Genomic DNA, 11,017 nt, shown 5'->3' with positions numbered 1-11,017 from the left:
TCTAGGTTCATTATGGTTGCATGTTCAGAGTTTGATTGCAAGGCTTGGTGTGGAGCTAAATTGTATGGGTCTAGGAAGTTGTTTGGAGGCTTCTTTGAGAATTCCAAGGCTAAACCACCCAATTAGAGCTATGATGATCAACTTGAAGATGGGTGTGAAAATAAGATATAGGATCCCAGATTACAACATGAAGACCAATTTTGGGAGCTCATATCTTGGAAAGAACCTCACCCAAGCTTGGTGAAGGCGGTTGGAAATTCTGACAATCGGTTGAGGAGCAAGCATTCTTGGAGGTTTAAGGTTGAAAACAAGCATAAGCCACCATGACAAGGAGCTTCCAAAATGTCCAACTTAAGGACTTAAAATAAAAGTGCTAGGTGGGAGACACCCCACCATGGTAAAATCTTTCCTTTTTCTCTTTTGTAAATATTGGTAAAATTTGTTTAATTTTATGTTTTGTTTAGTTAGTTGAGTTTAATTGGGAGTCTAGTAGGTTAAATAAGGTTTTATGATGTTTTGGTAGTTGTTTGGAGGTTTAGAATGCTTGGTTTGGTGCAAAAACATAGAAAAATTTTGAAAAACAGAGCACCAAACCACGCGTATGCGTGACTCAAGCATTTCCAACCATCCACGCGCACGCGTCATGCATGCGTACGCGTGGATTGCATATTTTCACTTTCTAGCCATTTTCCCGAGAGTTGCGCAAACAGCGCGCGTACGCGTCGCTCTCGAAATAACCCATCGACACGCACGCGTACCTCACGCGTACGCGTCGCTCCCATTTCACCATTCCACGTACATGCGTCAATGATGCGTACGCGTGGACGCCGTTCCTTCACTACACTCCTTTTCTTCTCTTCTTCCCATTTCTTTCCTTCTTCTCTCTTCTTCTCTTATCCTACTCCTCATCCAACATTACCAAACACCATTCATAACAATTCCTTTTAGTTAATTAGTTGTTTACTTAGTTCACTCTTTGTTTAATTTTTGTTTTTCATTACAAGTGTGGGATTGTTAACTCTGTTTACTATCTCTTGTTGTTGATAGGATGTTAGTTTAACATCAATTTTTGCTAATTTCAATTGTTGCATTCTATTGTTGAGGTTATAATAGCTACTTGGTTTCGAACTCTTCATGCTTAATTTTATGAACGCCAAGTACATGTGACATTGCCTTCAAGTTTTAAACCTTTTTGAATTGTATGATTTGGCCACCATGTGATTTGAACTTTTCTCTTCGATTAGGCAATTTCTCGATGGACGATGTGCATTTATCTTGATGCATTATGATTCTTAATTATATACATCCATATATTTTTGGCTTGAATGCTTTCATGCTTCTTTATTGCTTGTTTGGTTGTTTTGACCCACAAGTTTAGAGCATCTCAAGCACACTAGAATGAGTGAAGTGCATGTTCCTCTTTTGTATAATTGTGACATAGCGCTCTACGTTGGTGTGTGTGTTCTAACCCGCGCGCAACATAGAATGCACAATCACTTTTATTCATGTCACACATTGGGTCACCCACCTCATTCTAGTGAATTACCTCATTCCAACAACGTACGCTTCCTTACTTTTACATTTTCTCATCTTACGGTGTTATATTTTTGCTTTTCATGAATGAAGCACCACAGGAAATACGGAGGCGGGACAAATAACATCAGCAACCAGTTGATCCGCTAGCTGAGCGTGGAAATTCGGAGAGTCACCGTATCCCCTTGCTCATCTTTGAGTGCACCGAGGACGGTGCAAACTCTTAATTCTGGGGAGGTCGTCCGACCAGTCCGCGTTTTTTGGTGGCAAGTTTCTAATCCCAACACTTTTGCATTTTATTTTTAGGTCTTTTTAGGATTTTAGTTGCATTTTCTTGTTTTGCACATATATATAATAAGCTTAGTCAAAATAATGAAAATTTTCAAGAATTTTATCTATAGGGCACCCTAATTGATTGAAAAAAAATTTCTTTAGAACTTGTTTGAATTACACATATTGTGGAACATGATTTTTGAACTAAGAACACAAGCATGTGAGATTTGAGCCTAATTGTATGGTTACAACATATAACCACTTATTTTCATTCTTGTGTGCATCATTCTCTTCCTATGATTGTAATAATTAATTTGTTTGATTCTTTATGTCCATCATTTTATTTATACATACATTTATATGATTGAGGCCATTGTTCAAATAGTTCGCTTACCCAAGTAGCCTACCTTTTATTCTCTACTGTCAGCCAATTTTTAGCCTATGCTTAACCCAATTGTTCTTAATTTTAGCACATTACAAGCCCTAAGTGAAAAACAATAAATGTCCTTAATTTGGATCTTTGATTAGCTTAAGCTAGTGAGAGTGTTTATCATTTGATTTTGGGAGAGTTGGGAACATTGGGTAGAGATAAAATTACATTTTGTATTTTTGTTGAAAATCTTGGGAATTGGGTACATACTCATGTGTTAATTAAATGTAAAGCCATATGCATTGATATTTTTGTATATACTTTATTACAAAAAGAAAAAAATATATAATAAATAATACAAAAAAATAATAATAATAGAAAAAGAAAGAAAAAGGACAAGCAATCAGAAGGGGACAAAAATGCCCCAAGTAAAGCTCAATGAAAATCAATGCATATGTGTAGTGACCAAAAATAGAATGCATGAGTGTGTGAAAAAGTGAAAAATTGGTAGTTAGGTAGCTTTGCATTGTATAGGTTTTCATAGGTTAGGTGAGAAGTTTAAGTAATCAAAGATTCAAATTTCAAGCTCACTTGACCATATGCATCCTACCTTGACCCTAGCCCCATTACAACGTATGGGAGAGTCCTCATGATATTTGTATGCATGCATGAAGTAATTGTTGATTCTTAGATGAGAGACAAATCTTAGAAATCATGATTAGGGGAGAATTGAGTGAATCAACCCCATACACTTGAGTGACTAGAGCAGATACACATCCGGTGAGGGTTCGATCACTCAATTACATGCTTCCACCCATGATCATCTTTTCTTGCAAATTTGTAAAATCTTTCAATAATTCAATTCAATTGTGGGTTTGATTTGATTGCTATGGCTTTAGCCCTTGTAATTATATATGTATTCTTGGAAGTTGACTTATTTTGACCAAGTACTTGCATTTATTTAGATAGACGGCATATAGGTAGATTGCATGTAGGTAGTTTGCATTGAATAAATGTTGATACCCATTGATTCTTTCTTGATTTTAGCATGAGGACATGCTTAGTTTAAGTGTGGGGAGGTTTGATAAATCCCAATTTTGTGGTTTATCTTGTGTTTATTTTGGGGGATTTTATCACCTTTCCTCCCATTTATTCAATGAAATAGCATGGTTTTGTAATTCTCCTTTAATTTGTGCGTAAGTGTAAAAACATGCTTTTTAGGCCATTAAATTAGTGATTTTAATTCACTTTGATTCCATTCGATGCCTTGATGTGTTTGTTGAGTGATTTCTGGTTCATAAGGCAAGTATTAGATGGAAAAATTGAAGAGAAAAGCATGCAAAAGGGAGAATTTATGAAGAAATGCTCTTTTGGAGAATTGAGGGCCACGCGCACGCGTCATGCACGCGTACGCGTGCATTGGAGATTTTCAAGCCACGCGCACGCGTCAAGCACGCGTACACATTGATGCGCGGAAATTTTTCTTTCGACAAATTTCCTTTCGACAAGTGCACCGGATTGTCGTCAAGTAAAAACTCACAAAAGAGTGAGGTCAAATCCCACAGGGATTGGTAGATCAATCAATTATAATTGGTGAATTATACTAGTTGAGCGGAATCGGATGTGAGATTGGAATTGCAGAAAGTAAAACTGGAGGAAAACTTAAATTGCAAGAAATTAAAAGGACAGAAAATTAAATTGCAGAGAATTAAAGTGCAGAAGCTTAAATTGTAAGAAAGTAAATGGGAAGGGGGAATTAGCATGAAATTAAAATGCAGAGAGTAAACAGAATGGGTAGATAAGAGAATGGGGGATTCATTGAGTTCAGGAGATGTACAATTCTCTAGATCAAGTTCATTTTCATTTCTTCCGCAATCAATGCATTCATTGACCTCCTTGGCAATCTTAAGTGATTGGATCCCAATTCCTTGGCTCACCTATCTCTCTAAGCATGAACAATTGCCCAATTCTTTGATTTAAGAGCTCATGGAAAGAGATGAAGTTTGGTCACTGATTATACCACACAAATTCATAGATCAAAGTGTTGGTAGGATTACATGTCACTATATCCATCCAAACCCCAATCTAATCCAATGTGAGAAAGCATTTCTAGCATGATCTCCTCATTCCTCTTCCAAGGTTCCGAGAAGATCCAATTATGAATAGCTTCTTTCCCAAGATAACTACCCAATTGGATGAAGACCGAATGCTTTCTAGTAAAATCAAGAGAAAAGAAAGAAGAAGATGAATGAAAACTAATATTGATCCATTGAATTACACAGAGCTCCCTAACCCAATGAAAGGGGTTTAGTTGTTCATAACTCTAAAAATGGAAATTGGAATTCACAAATACATTCTGAAATTCAAGTGCAATAAGTGAAAACAGAAAAAAAATGGAAAAAATGGTGTAAAAGTCCCCCCTAACTTAAATTCTAAGCTATTTATACACTTTCTTCCATTGCTCTTCAAGCCTTGAGTTGGGCTTTTGGCCTTGATGGAATTGGATTGAAGATGGCTCCAATTGGGTGGCCTTGGTGTTGAGAAGAGATTTGTGTAAAATTTGACTACTGATGCTTCACGTTTGAGTCAATGTTTGAGGGCCAACATTGACTTAAATGCTATTCTGAACAAACCAACAAAACCAGAAAGTTTGCTGTCATTGGCGTTTGACTCAACGTTGGAGGGCCAACGTTCAGCTTACCCACGCGTACGCGTGCTTCACACCTTCGCATGAAATCTGAGATTTTTCTTAGTAACGCGTACGCGTACACCACGCTTACGCGTGTATTGCCTTGTTTTCAGTCCACACGTACGCGTCACTGACGCGTACGCATCGATTTCAAATCAAAATTCTGGGCTGAGCATCGTGGACGTTGGAGGCTAGCGTTTAAGGTAACGTTGGACCTCCAACGTTTGATTTTGACACGTACGCATGACCCACGCGAACGCGTGGATGGTCAATTTTTGCCATTCCACGCGTGCGCTTGACGCACGCTTGCGCGCGGATATCAAGTTTTGCTTTTTTCACGGGTACACGTCATTGACGCATACGCATCATCCAAAATTCCCTTAGCTCCAGAATTGAATTTTTCATCACCACGTTGGGGGTAACGTTGGATGTCCAACGCTACCTCAAACATGAGCATCAGCAGTGTTTACAGAGAAGTGGTCTGTTTCTTTTCCAACATTTGAGGCAACGTTGGTGGTCCAACTTGGCCACCAACGTTGCTTCCTCTTCATCCTTTCTATGCTCCTTCTTCAACTTTCTTCCATGCTTTCGTTCACCTATCATTAACTAATGAATGCATCAAATCCTTGCTAAAGTCATGAGAATTCTTATTATTCTTAGTATACAAGCAATCATAGCACAAATCATCATGAAATTGCATCAAATTACTCATGGTTGAATGAATATAGGCAAACACGAATTTTTACCCAATTTGCTTACTTATAGCTCAAGAAAGTGCATAAAACCTATTAAAAACAAAGAAAAAGGCTAGTGAAACTAGCCTAAGATGCCCTGGCATCACAACACCAAACTTAAATCTTGCTTGTCCCTAGGCAAGTACTGAATTATTATGAAAATGGAATGAAACAGAAGGGAGTATTCATATTCGCAAAGCATTATTTCTTAGTTGATGGGGTTTTATGCAGAAAATGCAGTAGCTAACTTTTTATTGATCTTTAAGCATAGAATGTCTCCTTTAAGCATCAATTAACATGCTGCTATGACCTCTTATTATTACTTATCCTTGGTAATTGCTTTTCTTCATTTTCTTTTCCTGTAAACATTAGCTCAATGTCATGTGTTATAGCAGTTTCTTAGCTTACATTATTCACTAAAGACACTTGGCTCACAATTCTTCTTAGAACATTGATGCCCAGCACCTCTTTGGGTTACTAAATGTTTTGTAACTAGGTTGCTCTTGATAACAGACTTTCGGTTGATAATCCTGGGTTAGTTAACCCAAGTTACCAAGTGTTAAAGCACCCCATAGAACCTAATCATCCAAGCAGATCCTAGTACAAAGACACCACAGGCATATGTCCTAAGGTCCAAGTTATTGGTGTCTAGCCTTATTCATTGCTTTCTTTTGCTTTTGCTACCACTTTGGCTTTTCTTTTCTTTCTTTCTATTTGTGTCCCTTTTCGACCAAGGACTTTTATTTACTAATATTCATAGACAGTAAGCTAACTTCTACTTAGAAAGACAACAATCTATCCTTTTATTCATTTGTAAGTGAGCTACTACACAATCAAACATGCACCACCACTTACTGTTATCTTACTACTTGCTAAAAAGGAACTATTCCACTTCTTTGTTCACACATTTCTTTTATTGAAATTGAAAAGGCTCAGGGGACAAGACAAACATTCAGATAAGTGAAAATGAAAGCACACACACTTAGGCTAGCACACTTATTGCCAGCAGGATGCAAAATGACTAAAACCATAAGTTGACTATTAACATGGGAACACTCAGACCTCCAGTTTAGAGTATTTTAGAGCGGATAGAATTAAGCAACAATACAACCTCTTGGTGGTGCCTTCTAATTGCCTCCTTTCTGCTATCACCATCAGTGGCTTTAGTGTCCTTCTTTTTGTCCTTTGATGATAATGCATAGTTCTTCCAAGGGTTGATTGAATTCCTGCAAAAGCTACTGAAAGCTGCTTGTTCCCCAAGCACTTGAGATGTTGTTAGTATGAATGTATGTTTGTAGGCTTTTAAACTTAGATTGGTGTGTGAACACCAAACTTAGTTTATTGCCTTATGTAACAAATTAGTCTTATGCAGAAAACATCAAGTACTTTTATTAAGATAGTAAACTATGAACTAGAAAACAACTATGAACTAAATAGTAAACTAAAAACTAAAAAGCAAACTATTGTTAAGTAGTTTCCCTAATTGGTTAGAGCTAGTAACTAGTCATGTTGAGGGTTACAATATGTTCTTTAATGAAATCTTTGGTGGAACACCAAACTTAGAATTACACATTCTCCCTTTGATTGTTTTGGTGTGGCACACCAAACTTAGCTCCTTGCAATACAGAGAATATACTTAACTCTTTTATTAACAAGCTATGAGAAGAAGATTACCTTTGGTTGGGTTGCCTCCCAACAAGCGCTCTTTTATCATCACTAGCTTGACGTTCCTCTTTCTCAAGTTATTATATATTTCACCTTGGACTCTTCTACCATATCACCCAAGTAGTGTTTGAGTCTTTGTCCATTCACAGTAAAATTCCGTTGTGAGCTTTCTTCCATGATCTCTATGTATCCATAAGGTGAGACTTTAGTGACAATAAAAGGACTTGACCATCTTGATCTTAATTTCCCAGGGAATAATTTTAGTCTAGAGTTGTAGAGTAGCACTCTCTGTCCTTGCTCAAGGCTTCTTGGTGCCATCTTGAGGTCATGTCTTTCCTTCACCTTTTCTTTGTACATTTTGGCATTTCCATAAGTTTGGAATCTGAACTCCTCTAATTCTTGCAGTTGCAAGAGCCTCCTTTCACCAGCAGCTTGGCCATCAAAGTTCAGCAACTTGAGAGCCCAAAAAGCTTTGTGTAGCTCAAATGGTAGGTGACAAGCCTTACCATACACCAGCTGATATGGAGACATTCCAATTGGTGTTTTAAAGGTTGTCTGATGAGTGGATAATTTATATGCTTTTTACCATTGTTTTTAGTATGTTTTTAGCATATTTTAATTAGTTTTTATTATATTTTTATTAGTTTTTAAATAAAAATCACTCTTCTAGACTTTACTATGAGTTTGTGTGTTTTTCTATGATTTCAGGTATTTTCTGGCTGAAATTGAGGGACCTGAGCAAAAATTTAATTCAGAGGCTGAAAAAGGACTGCAGATGCTATTGGATTCTGACCTCCCTGCACTCAAAGTAGCTTTTCTGGAGATACAGAAGCCCAATTGGTGCGCTCTTAGTTGCGTTGGAAGGTAGACATCCTGGGCTTTCCAGCAATATATAATAGTCCATACTTTGCCCAAGATTTGATGGCCCAAACAGGCGTTCCAAGCCAGCTCAAGAATTTTGGCGTTTAACGCCGGAACTGGCACAAAAGCTGGAGTTAAACACCCAAACTGGCACAAGAGCTGGTGTTTAACTCCAAGAAAAGTCTCTACACATGAAAGCTTCAATGCTCAGACCAAGCACACACCAAGTGGGCTCGGAAGAAGATTTCTGCATTAATTACTCATTTCTGTAACCCTAGGCTACTAGTTTTCTATAAATAGGACCTTTTGCTATTGTATTTTCATCTTTGATAAGTCTTATGCTATCTTAGACACGTTTGGAGGCTGGCCATTCGGCCATGCCTAGAACTTGTTCTTATGTATTTTCAACGGTGGAGTTTCTACACACCATAGATTAAGGTGTGGAGCGCTGCTATTCTTCATGAATTAATACAAAGTACTATTGTTTTTCTATTCAACTCAAGTCTATTTCTTCTCCAAGATATTCATTCGTTCTTCAACATGATGAATGTGATGATCTGTGACACTCATCATCATTCTCACCTATGAACATGTGCCTGACAACCACCTCTGTTCTACTAGCAATGGCTTGACTACGTATCTCTTGGGTTTCTAATCTAAGATTGGAACCTTTGTGGTATAGGCTAGAATTATTGGCGGCCATTCCTGAGATCCGGAACATCTAAACCATGTCTGTGGTATTCTGAGTAGGATCTGAGAAGGGATGACTGTGACGACCTTCAAACTCGCGATTGTTGGGTGTGTGACAGACGCAAAAGGATGACACTAGAGGGAAGATTTTGTTGTTGATCCAATTTTTTTTTTCAAATCTTCATAATTTTTCAAAATCAAATCTTTTTCAAATCATATCTTTTCAATCATATCCTTTCAAAATCAATTTCTTTCCATTTTTTTTTATTTTTATAATTTTCGAAAATCCTTGCTATAATTAACGATTTACTTCAAAATTTTCAAGTTGTTACTTGCCTATTAAGAAAGGATCAAAATTTAAATTTTAGAATCATATCTTTTAATTTCTTGTTAGTTAAGTAATCAACTTTAATTTTAAAAACTTTCTTTTTCTAAATTGATTTTCAATCATATCTTCTCAATCATATCTTGTCAACCACATCTTTTTTAAAATTAATTTTCAATCATATCTTTTTAATTTCTAATTCCAAAATCTTTTTCAAAAATCACTTAATTTCTTTCCCAATCTTAATTTTCCAAAATCCTTTACCAAATTTTCAAAATTTCTTTTAATTATTTCAAAATCTTTTACTTTAATTTCGAAAATTCTTCCTCTCTTCTCACATCCTTCTATTTAAGGGACTAACACTCCTCCTCAAGGTGCAATTCGAACTATATCCCTCTTGATAAGTTCAAATTCTCTTCGCTCTACCTCCTCCTTCTATTCTTCTTTTCATCTGACACCTCAAGGAATTTTTATACTGTGACATAGAGGATTTCCTACTTTCTTGTTCTCTTCTCTTTCATATGAGCAGGAACAAAGATAAAGGCATACTTGTTCAAGCTGATCCTGAACCTGAAAGGACCTTGAAGAGAAAGCTAAGAGAAGCTAAAGCACAACTCTCTCTAGAGGGCCTAACAGAGCTCTTCAAGGAGGAAGAAGCCATGGCAGCCGAAAACAACAATGCCAACAATGCAAGGAAGGTGCTTGGTGACTTTATTGCAGCTACTCCCGACTTCTATGGGAGAAGCATCTCAATCCCTGCCATTGGAGCAAAAAACTTTGAGCTTAAGCCTCAATTAGTTTCTTTAATGCAACAGAATTGCAAGTTTCATGGACTTTCATTGGAAGATCCTCATCAGTTCTTAGCTGAATTCTTGCAAATCTGTGACACTGTCAAGACCAATGGGGTTGACCCTGATGTCTACAGACTTATGCTCTTTCCTTTTGCTGTAAGAGACAGAGCTAGGACATGGTTGGATTCACAACCTAAAGAAAGCCTGAACTCTTGGGAAAAGCTAGTCAATGCCTTCTTGGCAAAGTTCTTTCCACCTCAAAAATTGAGCAAGCTTAGAGTGGAAGTCCAAACCTTCAGACAGAAAGAAGGTGAATCCCTCTATGAAGCTTGGGAAAGATACAAGCAATTGATCAGAAGGTGCCCTTCTGACATGCTTTCAAAATGGAGCATCATAGGAATTTTCTATGATGGTCTGTCTGAACTATCCAAGATGTCATTGGATAGCTCTGCTGGAGGATCTCTTCATCTGAAGAAGACGCATGCAGAAGCTCAGGAACTCATTGAAATGGTTGCAAATAACCAATTCATGTACACTTCTGAAAGGAATCCTGTGAATAATGAGACAAATCAGAAGAAAGGAGTTCTTGAAATTGATACTCTGAATGCCATATTGGCTCAGAATAAAATATTGACTCAGCAAGTCAATATCATTTCACAGAATCTGTCTGGAATGCAAGCTGCACCAGGCAGTACTAAGGAATCTTCCTCTGAAGAAGAAGCTTATGATCCTGAGAACCCAGCAATGGAAGAGGCGAATTACATGGGAGAACCCTATGGAAACACCTATAATCCTTCATGGAGAAATCATCCAAATCTCTCATGGAAGGATCAACAGAGACCTCAACAAGGTTTCAACAACAATAATGGTGGAAGAAACAGGTTTAGCAATAGCAAACCTTTTCCATCATCTTCTCAGCAACAAACAGAGAATTCTAAGCAAAACCACTCTGACTTAGCAATAGCAATAGGTTTAGCAATAGCAAACCTTTTCCATGTTCATCTACTTTGCCGTTTCGGATCTGATTCAATCCCAATTCCCTTTTTCTCTTCTGTTTAATGCAATTTAACTTTTCCTTGTTTAATT

General features: G+C 37.3%; 1 non-coding gene across 1 annotated transcript; it reads right to left on the bottom strand.

Moving 5' to 3' along the window:
• Nucleotides 1-10,201: 10,201 nt before the first annotated feature.
• Nucleotides 10,202-10,309, bottom strand: LOC112752693 (small nucleolar RNA R71). The gene has a single exon (XR_003177117.1). It is a non-coding gene; the product is annotated as a small nucleolar RNA R71 (small nucleolar RNA).
• Between the last annotated feature and the right edge of the window lie 708 nt (nucleotides 10,310-11,017).

Source organism: Arachis hypogaea, chromosome 15, assembly GCF_003086295.3.
Source record: "Arachis hypogaea cultivar Tifrunner chromosome 15, arahy.Tifrunner.gnm2.J5K5, whole genome shotgun sequence".
NCBI lineage: Eukaryota > Viridiplantae > Streptophyta > Magnoliopsida > Fabales > Fabaceae > Arachis > Arachis hypogaea.
This window is presented reverse-complemented; position numbering and strand designations above follow the sequence as displayed.